The following is a 14,467-nucleotide window of genomic DNA, read 5'->3' as shown; positions in this document are numbered from 1 at the left end:
TGTTAAATAATGTTTTTATTATTTTTTATTATTATTTTATTAGTATTTAATCATGTTTAAAATATTTTTGCAAGTAAACGTAATTTGATCACCACCTATTTCAAATAAGTTACATATTAAGTTGTTTTGTATTTTAAATATTTAATAAAGTTACATGTACAATCATGCTCAAAATGCTGGTATCCTTGGATTATTAGATTTATTTTATGTCCACTTTCCATTTTTTGAAGCTTAACAATCTTAACAATCTTAACAATCTTATCAGAGCTTTGCTTTTTGCTTTTTCATTGTGATGAATGAATAAAAGATTTTGAACTTTGTGCTTCATATTTGATACACAAAGTGAAAAACACCTGAGAAATAAAAGTAATGGCTGGACTCTCTTTGTACTTACCCTGGTTTGCTAAATAAGGAAAGAAGAATGAAGAGACATATTACTCAGGGGGTATTTAAGGGTGTCAGTAATGTTGACAAACACAGGCAACCATGTTCCTGGAAAACCACCAACATAGCATGTTTTGCATGTCTTCTTTGTCTGTCACACCCATTGCAGCTATTTCTAATGAAAGAGCTAGTAAACTAGTCTCTGCTAATGAGCTGATGATCTGAATGGAAAATGTGCAGTTTTATTTAATTTACCATAGAGTTCAATGCAAATGAACTTTTATGCTAGTATTTGCACTTTTTTGATGTTTAAAAATAACAGAATGTTATTGCAGCCCCAAAACAATTTGGTTACGTCTTTAAAATTAACTCGAAAGAAAATCATCCTGTTTTGAAACGACATGAATGTCATAGTAAATTTTCATTTTTGAGTGCACTGCACCTTTATTTAGTTTTATAAGATTAACATAAAAAACTGAATAATTTTGAATGATGATAACTTTGTTCTTAGCCAAAAACGTAATAAACTGGAACAAAAGTAAATGAATCATAAAACCACACGCTGTTAAACACCCAAAATGATTTTTAAAGTCAGGGTAAATGTCAGAATGAATAGCCGAGGAAAGCAAGTGAATCTGTCTGCAGACTGCAAGACAGAGCATAAGATGGAGGGGTGTAACTTGTTGTAAGTTAAAGATAACTTGCAGTTATCAAGCGCCCATTGAACCTTGTGAGAAGTCACAACGAGATGTTGTTGACAAAATAGCGGAAATACTTACCAGAGAACATTTTCTTAAAACGTTTTCATGATTTTTTTCCACGTTTATCCACAACCAATTCATTTGATATATTATTCATTTATTTAGCAACTCAACTTCATATATTTTTTCATGACAGTTGGACACGACTGTCGGAATACGCCCCCTTGTGGCAGTCGCACAGAATTTTCAGATCTGATGTGCACCATGGGAGAGAAGCTGTTCTCGCAGTATCTGAAATAAAGGATTGCAAAAGCAAGAGCCTTTATTTTCTGTGCGTTTACCATGGTTGAATGAATGAATGAATGAATGATTGCTAGAAACTCATAGACCACTAAAAATATTGGAGGGAATGTGGAGACAACATAAAAAATATTTATTTTTATTACTTTATTACTTACATTTATAAACAGAAATTATTTTTTTTTAATATAGACTTTTTCTGATTCAAAAAAATAACCAAATAAACTAGTATTTCTCGTCTCGCGAGCACGGACCTGCTTGGACAACACTGGAATGCATCACATCCAGTCGGCCGGTAGCATACAGTCTAGTCGCAGGAGTTCAAATATTTCAATGGATCTGCAGCTCAATTTGGATCCGATTTTTCTGCATAAGGAGATGATCTGAACTCCATGCAGCTCCCGGTCTATTCTATTGGAAACGAACAACTTTTGGTCTGTCGCTTGTCGTTTGTTGTGTGCAGGGGAAAGGAGGCTTTAGCCTATTCAGCGTCACCCCCTGTGGTTTGAGATAACAGTATAATGGCGAGCGTATCAAGTATGAAAGCCTTCACAATTTGTGGCTGTACATTAATAACTGTGATGGTTCGGTTTAGGGTTGAGGAACATGTAGACATTAATAACTGTGATGGTTAACTTAAGGGTTGGGTAAGGTGTAGATGTTAATAGGTGTGATGGGTTTGTTAAGGGTTGGGGTAGGTGTAGACTTTAATACCAATGATGGTTGGTCTAAGGGTTGTGGTAGGTATAGACATTACTAACTGTGATGGTTGGGTTTAAGTGTGGAGTAAATGTAGATGTTAATTACTGATGTACTGTGCCATCTTGCCGACAACATAGTTTTGACATGTCTCCATAACTTCAAGTTACGCCCCTAAGGCACCTTCATGTTACGCTCCTGTCTTGTAGTCCACACACAGACCCTGGAGAAAAAAAAACCTATTTCCCAGTGAAATCTACAAGATAATACCTTGAAATCAAAGTTATGGACTTTACGATCTACTGTGGTTACACTATGGCTATAATTTTACAGTAATTTAGTGTAACAAAATTTTTACAAAATGTATATATATATGTGTAGATTTATGTAAAAAAAAAAAAGTAATGCAATTACGATCCAGTAATTTACTGTGAATTTAAGGTCAAATTGTTTATAGTGAAAGACATGTAAAATGATAACAGTTATAATGGTTATAATCAATTTCACTGATACAGAACAGTATGTTGACATCTATGGTCTTCCTTACAGATCTGAGTGGAGAGGAGATGGGTAAAGGTAAAGATGTAAACAAAAAGCATGAAAGGTAAATAATGGATTGGAGGAAAACAAGTTTTGTTGCATTTTCACTGTCTTGGGTGTGGAAGCAAATGTTTGTGTATTTGTAGTACTGTAGATTGTGTATTTTCTACATGTGGAGATACAAAAGAATAAAAGCAGCAGAATATACAACAATAACATTAAACAAAATAAGAAAAATGTTTCAATTATCCTGTTCAAAAGTTTATAAGCCCTGCTCTTAAAGAGACAGTTCCCCCAAAACTAAAACAATCAGTTATCATTTGATCTCCCTTTCCTCTCCTTTCTACACACACATACACAAATATATATATATATATATATTTTTATCTAAAAACCTGTAAACATTTACTGTTAATTGTTTTTCCTTCTATGCAAGTACGGTTACAGTATTTTTTATTTTATTTTTTATTTTTCAAATTCAATAATTATTTTGACTTGTGATAAATAAACATTTGCTATCTGAGATATGGAGAACAGTACTTAGAAAAAAACCTAATCCCACATATTTTGTTGAAAGACTAGAATTTGTTTTATATGCTCCAATAGATATGTAAACTTACAAGCAGAACTTTACCTCGAAATGCTTTTTTAGAGTGTCAGTGTCGGGTATTCACTAATTCCTGATTAATTGGCAATTACAGTTTACATTAATGTTAAATAATGTTTTTATTATTTTTTATTATTATTTTATTAGTATTTAATCATGTTTAAAATATTTTTGCAAGTAAACGTAATTTGATCACCACCTATTTCAAATAAGTTACATATTAAGTTGTTTTGTATTTTAAATATTTAATAAAGTTACATGTACAATCATGCTCAAAATGCTGGTATCCTTGGATTATTAGATTTATTTTATGTCCACTTTCCATTTTTTGAAGCTTAACAATCTTAACAATCTTAACAATCTTATCAGAGCTTTGCTTTTTGCTTTTTCATTGTGATGAATGAATAAAAGATTTTGAACTTTGTGCTTCATATTTGATACACAAAGTGAAAAACACCTGAGAAATAAAAGTAATGGCTGGACTCTCTTTGTACTTACCCTGGTTTGCTAAAAAAGGAAAGAAGAATGAAGAGACATATTACTCAGGGGGTATTTAAGGGTGTCAGTAATGTTGACAAACACAGGCAACCATGTTCCTGGAAAACCACCAACATAGCATGTTTTGCATGTCTTCTTTGTCTGTCACACCCATTGCAGCTATTTCTAATGAAAGAGCTAGTAAACTAGTCTCTGCTAATGAGCTGATGATCTGAATGGAAAATGTCCAGTTTTATTTAATTTACCATAGAGTTCAATGCAAATGAACTTTTATGCTAGTATTTGCACTTTTTTGATGTTTAAAAATAACAGAATGTTATTGCAGCCCCAAAACAATTTGGTTACGTCTTTAAAATTAACTCGAAAGAAAATCATCCTGTTTTGAAACGACATGAATGTCATAGTAAATTTTCATTTTTGAGTGCACTGCACCTTTATTTAGTTTTATAAGATTAACATAAAAAACTGAATAATTTTGAATGATGATAACTTTGTTCTTAGCCAAAAACGTAATAAACTGGAACAAAAGTAAATGAATCATAAAACCAAACGCTGTTAAACACCCAAAATGATTTTTAAAGTCAGGGTAAATGTCAGAATGAATAGCCGAGGAAAGCAAGTGAATCTGTCTGCAGACTGCAAGACAGAGCATAAGATGGAGGGGTGTAACTTGTTGTAAGTTAAAGATAACTTGCAGTTATCAAGCGCCCATTGAACCTTGTGAGAAGTCACAACGAGATGTTGTTGACAAAATAGCGGAAATACTTACCAGAGAACATTTTCTTAAAACGTTTTCATGATTTTTTTCCACGTTTATCCACAACCAATTCATTTGATATATTATTCATTTATTTAGCAACTCAACTTCATATATTTTTTCATGACAGTTGGACACGACTGTCGGAATACGCCCCCTTGTGGCAGTCGCACAGAATTTTCAGATCTGATGTGCACCATGGGAGAGAAGCTGTTCTCGCAGTATCTGAAATAAAGGATTGCAAAAGCAAGAGCCTTTATTTTCTGTGCGTTTACCATGGTTGAATGAATGAATGAATGAATGATTGCTAGAAACTCATAGACCACTAAAAATATTGGAGGGAATGTGGAGACAACATAAAAAATATTTATTTTTATTACTTTATTACTTACATTTATAAACAGAAATTATTTTTTTTTAATATAGACTTTTTCTGATTCAAAAAAATAACCAAATAAACTAGTATTTCTCGTCTCGCGAGCACGGACCTGCTTGGACAACACTGGAATGCATCACATCCAGTCGGCCGGTAGCATACAGTCTAGTCGCAGGAGTTCAAATATTTCAATGGATCTCCAGCTCAATTTGGATCCGATTTTTCTGCATAAGGAGATGATCTGAACTCCATGCAGCTCCCGGTCTATTCTATTGGAAACGAACGACTTTTGGTCTGTCGCTTGTCGTTTGTTGTGTGCAGGGGAAAGGAGGCTTTAGCCTATTCAGCGTCACCCCCTGTGGTTTGAGATAACAGTATAATGGCGAGCGTATCAAGTATGAAAGCCTTCACAATTTGTGGCTGTACATTAATAACTGTGATGGTTCGGTTTAGGGTTGAGGAACATGTAGACATTAATAACTGTGATGGTTAACTTAAGGGTTGGGTAAGGTGTAGATGTTAATAGGTGTGATGGGTTTGTTAAGGGTTGGGGTAGGTGTAGACTTTAATACCAATGATGGTTGGTCTAAGGGTTGTGGTAGGTATAGACATTACTAACTGTGATGGTTGGGTTTAAGTGTGGAGTAAATGTAGATGTTAATTACTGATGTACTGTGCCATCTTGCCGACAACATAGTTTTGACATGTCTCCATAACTTCAAGTTACGCCCCTAAGGCACCTTCATGTTACGCTCCTGTCTTGTAGTCCACACACAGACCCTGGAGAAAAAAAAACCTATTTCCCAGTGAAATCTACAAGATAATACCTTGAAATCAAAGTTATGGACTTTACGATCTACTGTGGTTACACTATGGCTATAATTTTACAGTAATTTAGTGTAACAAAATCTTTACAAAATGTATATATATATGTGTAGATTTATGTAAAAAAAAAAAAGTAATGCAATTACGATCCAGTAATTTACTGTGAATTTAAGGTCAAATTGTTTATAGTGAAAGACATGTAAAATGATAACAGTTATAATGGTTATAATCAATTTCACTGATACAGAACAGTATGTTGACATCTATGGTCTTCCTTACAGATCTGAGTGGAGAGGAGATGGGTAAAGGTAAAGATGTAAACAAAAAGCATGAAAGGTAAATAATGGATTGGAGGAAAACAAGTTTTGTTGCATTTTCACTGTCTTGGGTGTGGAAGCAAATGTTTGTGTATTTGTAGTACTGTAGATTGTGTATTTTCTACATGTGGAGATACAAAAGAATAAAAGCAGCAGAATATACAACAATAACATTAAACAAAATAAGAAAAATGTTTCAATTATCCTGTTCAAAAGTTTATAAGCCCTGCTCTTAAAGAGACAGTTCCCCCAAAACTAAAACAATCAGTTATCATTTGATCTCCCTTTCCTCTCCTTTCTACACACACATACACAAATATATATATATATATATATTTTTATCTAAAAACCTGTAAACATTGACTGTTAATTGTTTTTCCTTCTATGCAAGTACGGTTACAGTATTTTTTATTTTATTTTTTATTTTTCAAATTCAATAATTATTTTGACTTGTGATAAATAAACATTTGCTATCTGAGATATGAAGAACAGTACTTAGAAAAAAACCTAATCCCACATATTTTGTTGAAAGACTAGAATTTGTTTTATATGCTCCAATAGATATGTAAACTTACAAGCAGAACTTTACCTCGAAATGCTTTTTTAGAGTGTCAGTGTCGGGTATTCACTAATTCCTGATTAATTGGCAATTACAGTTTACATTAATGTTAAATAATGTTTTTATTATTTTTTATTATTATTTTATTAGTATTTAATCATGTTTAAAATATTTTTGCAAGTAAACGTAATTTGATCACCACCTATTTCAAATAAGTTACATATTAAGTTGTTTTGTATTTTAAATATTTAATAAAGTTACATGTACAATCATGCTCAAAATGCTGGTATCCTTGGATTATTAGATTTATTTTATGTCCACTTTCCATTTTTTGAAGCTTAACAATCTTAACAATCTTAACAATCTTATCAGAGCTTTGCTTTTTGCTTTTTCATTGTGATGAATGAATAAAAGATTTTGAACTTTGTGCTTCATATTTGATACACAAAGTGAAAAACACCTGAGAAATAAAAGTAATGGCTGGACTCTCTTTGTACTTACCCTGGTTTGCTAAATAAGGAAAGAAGAATGAAGAGACATATTACTCAGGGGGTATTTAAGGGTGTCAGTAATGTTGACAAACACAGGCAACCATGTTCCTGGAAAACCACCAACATAGCATGTTTTGCATGTCTTCTTTGTCTGTCACACCCATTGCAGCTATTTCTAATGAAAGAGCTAGTAAACTAGTCTCTGCTAATGAGCTGATGATCTGAATGGAAAATGTGCAGAACTGGTCATCCTCCAGGAACGTGGTTGAGAAACACTGGTCTAACTGCCAATAGGAACAATGAGTAGATGACAGAGATACATTGAAATATTTTAGAATCAATAGTAGTCACGATTTCTTATCCAACGTCTAGAAAACAAATTACTGTGGAGGACAAGGACAGGTGATGTAAGATGAGACTAGACAATTAACTAGGTAAATATAGACAGGTGATCAAATACAGGAATCACAGGACATGACACAATAGAGAGTGAGAACAAAATCAGCCCCTATACCATTAAATTGTGCATTATTTGCATTTTTTATTCAGTATTCCTCGAAGGTAGAATGATCTTCCCATTTTCACGTGAACAGCTAATTCACAGACATTGTTCAAGCAACAATTGAAAACCCATCTGTTTTGAGAACACTAACTCAATCTGTAGTTGCTCTGAGCAGAACAGTTCTCCTGTATCAAGTAGCACCCAGGGCCGGATCAAGCTCAACTGTCACTCTAGGCAAACATATATAAATAGACAACAGTTCTGTCTGGTTCTTGAATCTGATTGGCTGATAGTGCTACAGGCCGTTCCACAGTTTGACAAATATTCCAGCTTTTGAGCAACATAATGTACTTTTGAGGCTATTTTAGTCGAGAATGTAGTTGTTTAGATTACAACTATGCAGTTTATTTATAAGGTTAGTGCCTATTTTAGAATATTTATCAATTCTGAGAGACAGCGCGTCGATCTTCATTAGTCAATGACGGTTGATGTTGTCTATCCACAAGATGGCACCAGGACAGCCTATAAGCCCTTGCTTAGAAGATTAAAACTGTGTTTTCTTAAGCGCGAATAAGAAGCTGAAAAACAGAAGCGTTGCGGTTTTTAAGGTGGACCAGATAGCATCATTAAGAAGCTGCAAATAGGAAGCTGGATTCAGTCTCGTCCCTAATCGCAAACACAACAGCAGTCTGGTGGTAATTGCGCTGCTTTTTTCAGGGTTAATTATTGTGATATTGTAACGGTCGCTTGATGATTGATATGCATTGTGTATAAATGTCATGTCCCTTGTGGTTGTTTTACCTTTGAGATGTAAGCACACGTGTATGGGAGCTCAGTTCAGTTCTGGCGAGCTCTGAGGAGAAGTGTTTGATGGTTGCTTTACCGCTGTATCATTCTTTTATTTCAATAACTGAACATTTTATTTATCGACGGATGTTTAAATGTCTTTTTCTTTTCTTTTTGCCAACTCACTGTCATTGACTGGCATGTATGTAGTCCACAGCACTTGGTGGAAACACATAAAGACCAATAGGAAAAGTAAAATAGTTTCTGTCTCCTTTTTTTCATTCGTTAAAGTCTCCGGGTAAACGCTGGGAAACCTGGCACCCATCACAATGCCCATCACAATGTAGGGGGAATTCTCTGTAGACGGATGGCATTTCATGTCACGTTCAGCCTAATAATTTTAAAAATGTGAGCAAAATCAGCTGTTTTGTTGTCAGTTTAGAAATTACGCTATAGAGAATCATTCAAACACTAGCTCTAAAGTGACGTTGGTGAATTAATAACGGCTTCTGCTGTTCTGACATCAGCTGCAGATGTTAATGAATGGTGGAAGACAGTTGGTCCTAATACAAAAAGGTTTTAGAACCATGTTTGATTTTCTTTTTTATATACACGATAAAAAAGGAAACTAAGGCAAAGCATGCCTCCCACCAGTGCTAATATTCAGCCATATCTCACTGCTACTCGTGTGATATTGCTCATATATACTGTATGTATACATATATATATATATATATATATATATATATATATATATATATATAAAATATATGTGTGTGTGTGTGTGTGTGTGTGTGTGTGTGTGTAACAATAAACAAGCAGTCTTTTATTCTTTTATTTCCTTTTTATTTCCCTACAAAATGTTAATTATTCATAATAAAACCAACCATTTCTGGAAGTGAATTAACTATATTTCAGCTTTGCTTGACTAGCACATACACATACACGTACACACAAGCCTACCTATAAGTGTGCACGTCTGGCTTTCATACCGGCAAACAGTTTGACTGCTTTTTTTATTTGAATCTTCTCCACAAGTTTGTGCTCAATCGCAATTGTTGCTAGTCCATTGAGCCTGACCTGTGACATAGTACTTCGGAGATAGTTTTTAATTAGTTTAAGCTTTGAGAAACTGTGTTCTCCCGAGCTCCCAGTGACTAGGAGTGTGAGAAGCACTCTCAGCGCGACAAAAACATTTGGAAAAATTGATTCCATCTCTTTTTTGCAAATGAATTTAAGTGCATCCATAGGTTTGGATCCAGCTACCACAAGTCATGCCCATTAACATCCCTCGAGTCTCCATGAGTCAGGGCCTTTTCCAGTCTTAAACAATGCTGAACAATTTCCGGATTCTTCTTTTCTTTTAGACATGCGATGTCATTTCTGTGCCTGTGATCTCGAAGCAGGGAAAAGCGCTCTTCAACGGAATGGATGACACTGTCGAGCACTTGGTTAGAGAAGCCCACTTTTGTAGTTTTGTTTTGAGTCAATGACAGGTGAGATCATCTGCTTCATAAGTAAACATTTTTTTTTCTTTTCGTTGTCACACTGCGCTTTGTGGAGGAAAAACAGCCTCTGTTTGCAATTCATCTGGTAATTCTCTTGCACTGGACAGCACTCTTTCAAAGTTGTTATCTGTGCGGAAATTCACAAAGAATTGCTTAGTTGTGTTAAACTGTGCTATTGCATTAGTGATGTCAAAGTCCATTGTCTGCAGCATCTTGCTGGCAATATTTACTTCATACAAAATTTTGTACCATGTTATAATACTGCACATGGATGGGTACGATTCAAATTAGGTAGCAACGCCTTTAGCTTCACATTTGGTTCTGACCCCCGAAACACCTGTCAGGGTGTCATCTAGAAGTGCTTCATGCACATCTCCTAAGTGGTGTCGAATGGGTTTGAGAGCGTCGATTTTGCTTTCCCATCTAGTATTAGATAGTGGCTTAACTGTCAGACCACTAGGAATGTGTTGTTTTAGGACCTCCCGGCGAAAAGTGGAAATGGAGAAAAAGTTGTACATTCAACTGCCTGCAGGCAGGATGATGCAGCATCGTTCATGACTAAGTTAAGAGTGAGCGCTGCACGCACATAAAACCCCCTTAAATTTTTGTCATGCACTCTTTTTTGTACACCACTGTCTTTTTCGTGCATATTTGACTCATTGTCATATCCTTGACCTCTCATATCCATTATATTAATTCCAAGCTCGTCCAGTTTTTCAAACAGAACCTCTGTCATGCCAGCACCAGTGGAATTATTTAAAAGTATCTGAATCAAGATTATTGAGAGGAGCTCACTTGGAATCCGACTGGGGGGTTTGTGAGTCTCTCTATCGTTGCAAAGAGTGTGCGAGCATTATTTAAGTTGCTGTTTATAAGGCTTGAAAAGAAAGTCTGTCTAGCAGCATTTAGTTCTATATTAAAAGCATGAAGACTGTCTTTATAGATATTATAATGGACTACTAGTTTAGGTTTTTTCCACATACGCTCAGCTTTTCTGCACTGTCTTTTCATCATTTGTACTCTCAGTGACCTTGTCCAAGATCCCTTTTGCCTGCCAGTCAACTTCTTGACTTTAACAGGAGCGACGTCATTTATGATAATCTTGATTTTAGAGTTAAACAAATCAAGGAGAGAATCAACAGAATCTGCAGATATACTTGGTTCTAGCGATATGGCCTTCATAAACTGCTCACTAGTGTTCTCATTTATGCATCTCTTTCTGACAAAGACAGATCTGTCTTTAATAGCTGGAGTGATCAATATATCAAAGAAAATACAGAAATGATCAGATAGTGCCACATCCTTCACAACAGTAGATGAAATGTGTAAACCCTTAGTAATAAGTAGATCAAAAGTGTGTCCACGATTGTGTGTGGGTCCTTGAACATGCTGAGTCAGATCAAAAGTGTTAAAAACAGTCATCAGTCTTTTACAGCATTGATTTCTGGATTATCAATGTGAATATTAAAATCCCCAGCAATACTAAAATAATCAAATTCAGAGGTTACTTTTGACAATCATGTAAAATCAACTCTGTAAAATTATCAATGAAAGCTGGAGAATATTTTGGAGGTCTGTAGATAATGATCAATAAGATGCGTGAAGCACCTTTCAGTGATATACTCAGATATTCAAAGGACAAATAGTCACCAAAACACATTTGTTTACATTTTTAAACAGGGCAGCGATGCCTCCACCTCTCCTATTAACTCTGCAAACACTCAAAAAATCTAAGTTTAAAGGAGCTGCTTCATTCAGAACGTTCGAGGTTACAGAAGTAACCCTTCGTTCCCCGAGGAGGGGAACGGAAGTGCTATTAAGTGGGTTTGATCTTTGTGAAAATCCACGAATGGGAGGATTCGGTTCAGAAGCCGCTTGTCTGAAAGAGAATTGAACGTAATGTAATGAATTGGCAGCGTAAGCTTGCAGAGGTGTACTTCATTGCCAATTATCCCAGCATATAAGCACACCTGGAGCGAGCAAACGCCATCCTTTTAAGCTGAAGAGACTTTCAAACAGCTAAGGGACAGTCATTATGGCGACGGAGTATAGCACTTCCATTCCCCTCCTCGGGGAACGAAGGGTTACTTCTGTAACCTCAAACGTTCCCCTTCGGTTGGGGAACTTCAGTGCTATTAAGTGGATTTGATATTTGTGAAAATCCACGAATGGAAGAACTATGGAAAGCGCCATAATGACTGCACCTTACCAACACCCCGATGAGGGGATAGTTAAGCAAGCGTGACGCACCCACATCATGGGAGGCGCGGTCCTCCAACGTGTCCATGGCCCTAATTTATCCTACTTCAACAGAAGTCTTACGGATTTAGATATATTTTTTGGGAAGTCGTGAGCATCTAGATAATTCTAGGAAATACGACAGTATGTTGGGAAGCGCTTGGGGAGGGGGCTTTAGCCCGAGTGACGGTATTAGCCACCGCAATCGGAGATTACCCAAGTCTTCCTCGCGTCTAAGGACCTCCAAAGATCGGCGAGGGTGCCAGATGGTGCCCTGTCCCTGAGAGAGTAGGTGCTCTCTCGAAAGGAACTGTCAGGGGAGGGCTATCGCGAGGGAGAGCTCTGACATCCAGGTCCGGTTGAGCCAGAGGGGCGCAACCAGCAACCTGTTCCTCGTCCTCCCTGACCTTGCACAGTAACTGAGGAAATGCGTATTTGCGCATGCCCCGAGGCCAGCTGTAAGCCAGTGCATCTGTGCCGAGAGCATTCGGTCAGGGAAAGAACAACTGGCAATGAGCGATCTCGGGGGAAGCAACAGATCGATCTGGGCTTCCCCGAATCGCGCCCATATCAGCTGAACAGACTCGGGGTGGAGTCTCCATTCTCCAGGACGTAAGGCTGCCGTGAGAGCGCATCGGCTGCACGGTTGAGCTTGCCTGAATATTAATGGCGTGCAGCGATTTCAGCCGCGGATGACTCCAGAGGAGCAGACGGCGGGCGAGCTGAGACATGCAGCGAGAGCGCATACCCCCGATACGGCTGATATACACCACCGCCACCGTACTGTCTGTCCTGACCAGCACGTGTTGCCGCTCCAGCACCGGAAAAAATGGTGGAGAGCGAGGAACACTGCCAACAGCTCCAGGCGATATGCCAATGCAACTGGGTACCTTTCCACGGGTCCGCAGCCGCATGCCCGCAACGCACAGCCTCCCAGCCCGTGTTGGAAGCGTTTGTTAAAACGACAACAAGACTGGACGCCTGTCCTAGAGACACCCATGCCTGTAGGAATAAGGGGTCGCTCCAAGGGCTGAGGGCGCGGCGACACAGCGCAGTAACAGAGACTCGGTGTGCGCGCGCGTGCCATGCGCGTCTGGGGACTCGATCGTGAAGCCAGTGCTGAAGTGGTCTCATATAAAGTAATCCTAGCGGCATGAAGCGGCTGCGGATGCCATATGCCCCAGGAGTCTCTGAAATAGTTTCAGTGGGACCACTATTTTACTGTCGAGCTCTCTCAGACAGTACAGCATCAGCTGAGCGCGCTCTCAGGAGAGGCGCGCTGCCATGGTGACCGAGTCCAGCTCAAGCCCAAGAGAAGAGATACTCTGCACGGCGGCAAGTTTGCTCTTTTCTCTGTTGACCTGAAACCCCAACAGGTGGAAGTGCGAGAGCACTTTGTCTCTGTGCATAATCAATTGCTCTAGGAGAGGGCAAAAATCAGCCAGTCGTCAAAAAAAATTGAGTATGCAGATGCCCGCGAGCCGAAGGGGCGCTAAGGCACCCTGCGCGAGCTTGGTGAGGACCCGCGGAGACAGAGAGAGCCCGAAGGGGAGGGCTTTGTATTGCCAAGCTCGACCTTCAAACGCAAACCGCAGAAACTGGCGGTGGCGAGGAAGAGTGGAGACATGGAAATACGCGTCCATCAGGTCTAATGCTGCAGACCAACCCAGAGGACGAACGCACCGGAGGATGCGCTTCTGCGTGAGCATTCTGAACGGCAGCTTGTGCAGACAGCAGTTCAAAACGCGCAGATCTAGGATTGGCCACTCTTTTTGGGCACGATAAAGTGTGGGCTGTAAAACCCGCTCTCCATCTCGGCTGGAGGGAGCGGCTCGATTGCATCCTTCGCCAGGAGGACAGCAATTTCCTCTCGCAAGACGGGTGGACAGGGGGCTGACCCTGGTGAATACACACCCATGACTGAATCGCATAGCCGAGTCTGATTGTGCGTATGAACCACCGCGAAGAGCTGGCCCGCGCTAACCAGGCCGGCAAAGCTCTCGCTAATGGACTCATCGCTACAATCGCTGACGTACCAGCAGTGGGGCAGCGTGGATTGGGTGTGCTGATCCGGGAAGCGCGCGGGTCCCACGGAAAAGCTGGAGGTGAGATATTTGCTCTCACTCCGCACCCGAGCTCCGGAGGGGAGGCTCGAGGGGTGGGAGAAAGGAGACCGTCCTCCCAGCGCTCGTGAGCCACTGGCGAAACGCACCGAATCTGCAAGCTAGAAAGCATAGCGTCCCAGACTGGCAGATTTCGGGCTGTCACTTCCGGGGAAGTGGAAAAATGCTCTTTCATGATGTTTTCATGGCAGGAAAAAGTGTCGTTGGAAATGGGGCCCCGCCCTCCCGCGGGGAATAAGCAAGTTCCCTCTTCTCC

This window comes from Danio rerio, chromosome 8 (assembly GCF_052040795.2).
Source record: "Danio rerio strain M-AB ecotype USA chromosome 8, GRCz13ab, whole genome shotgun sequence".
Lineage (NCBI taxonomy): Eukaryota > Metazoa > Chordata > Actinopteri > Cypriniformes > Danionidae > Danio > Danio rerio.
The sequence above is the reverse complement of the archived record's forward strand: the minus strand, read 5'-3'. Positions refer to the sequence as shown.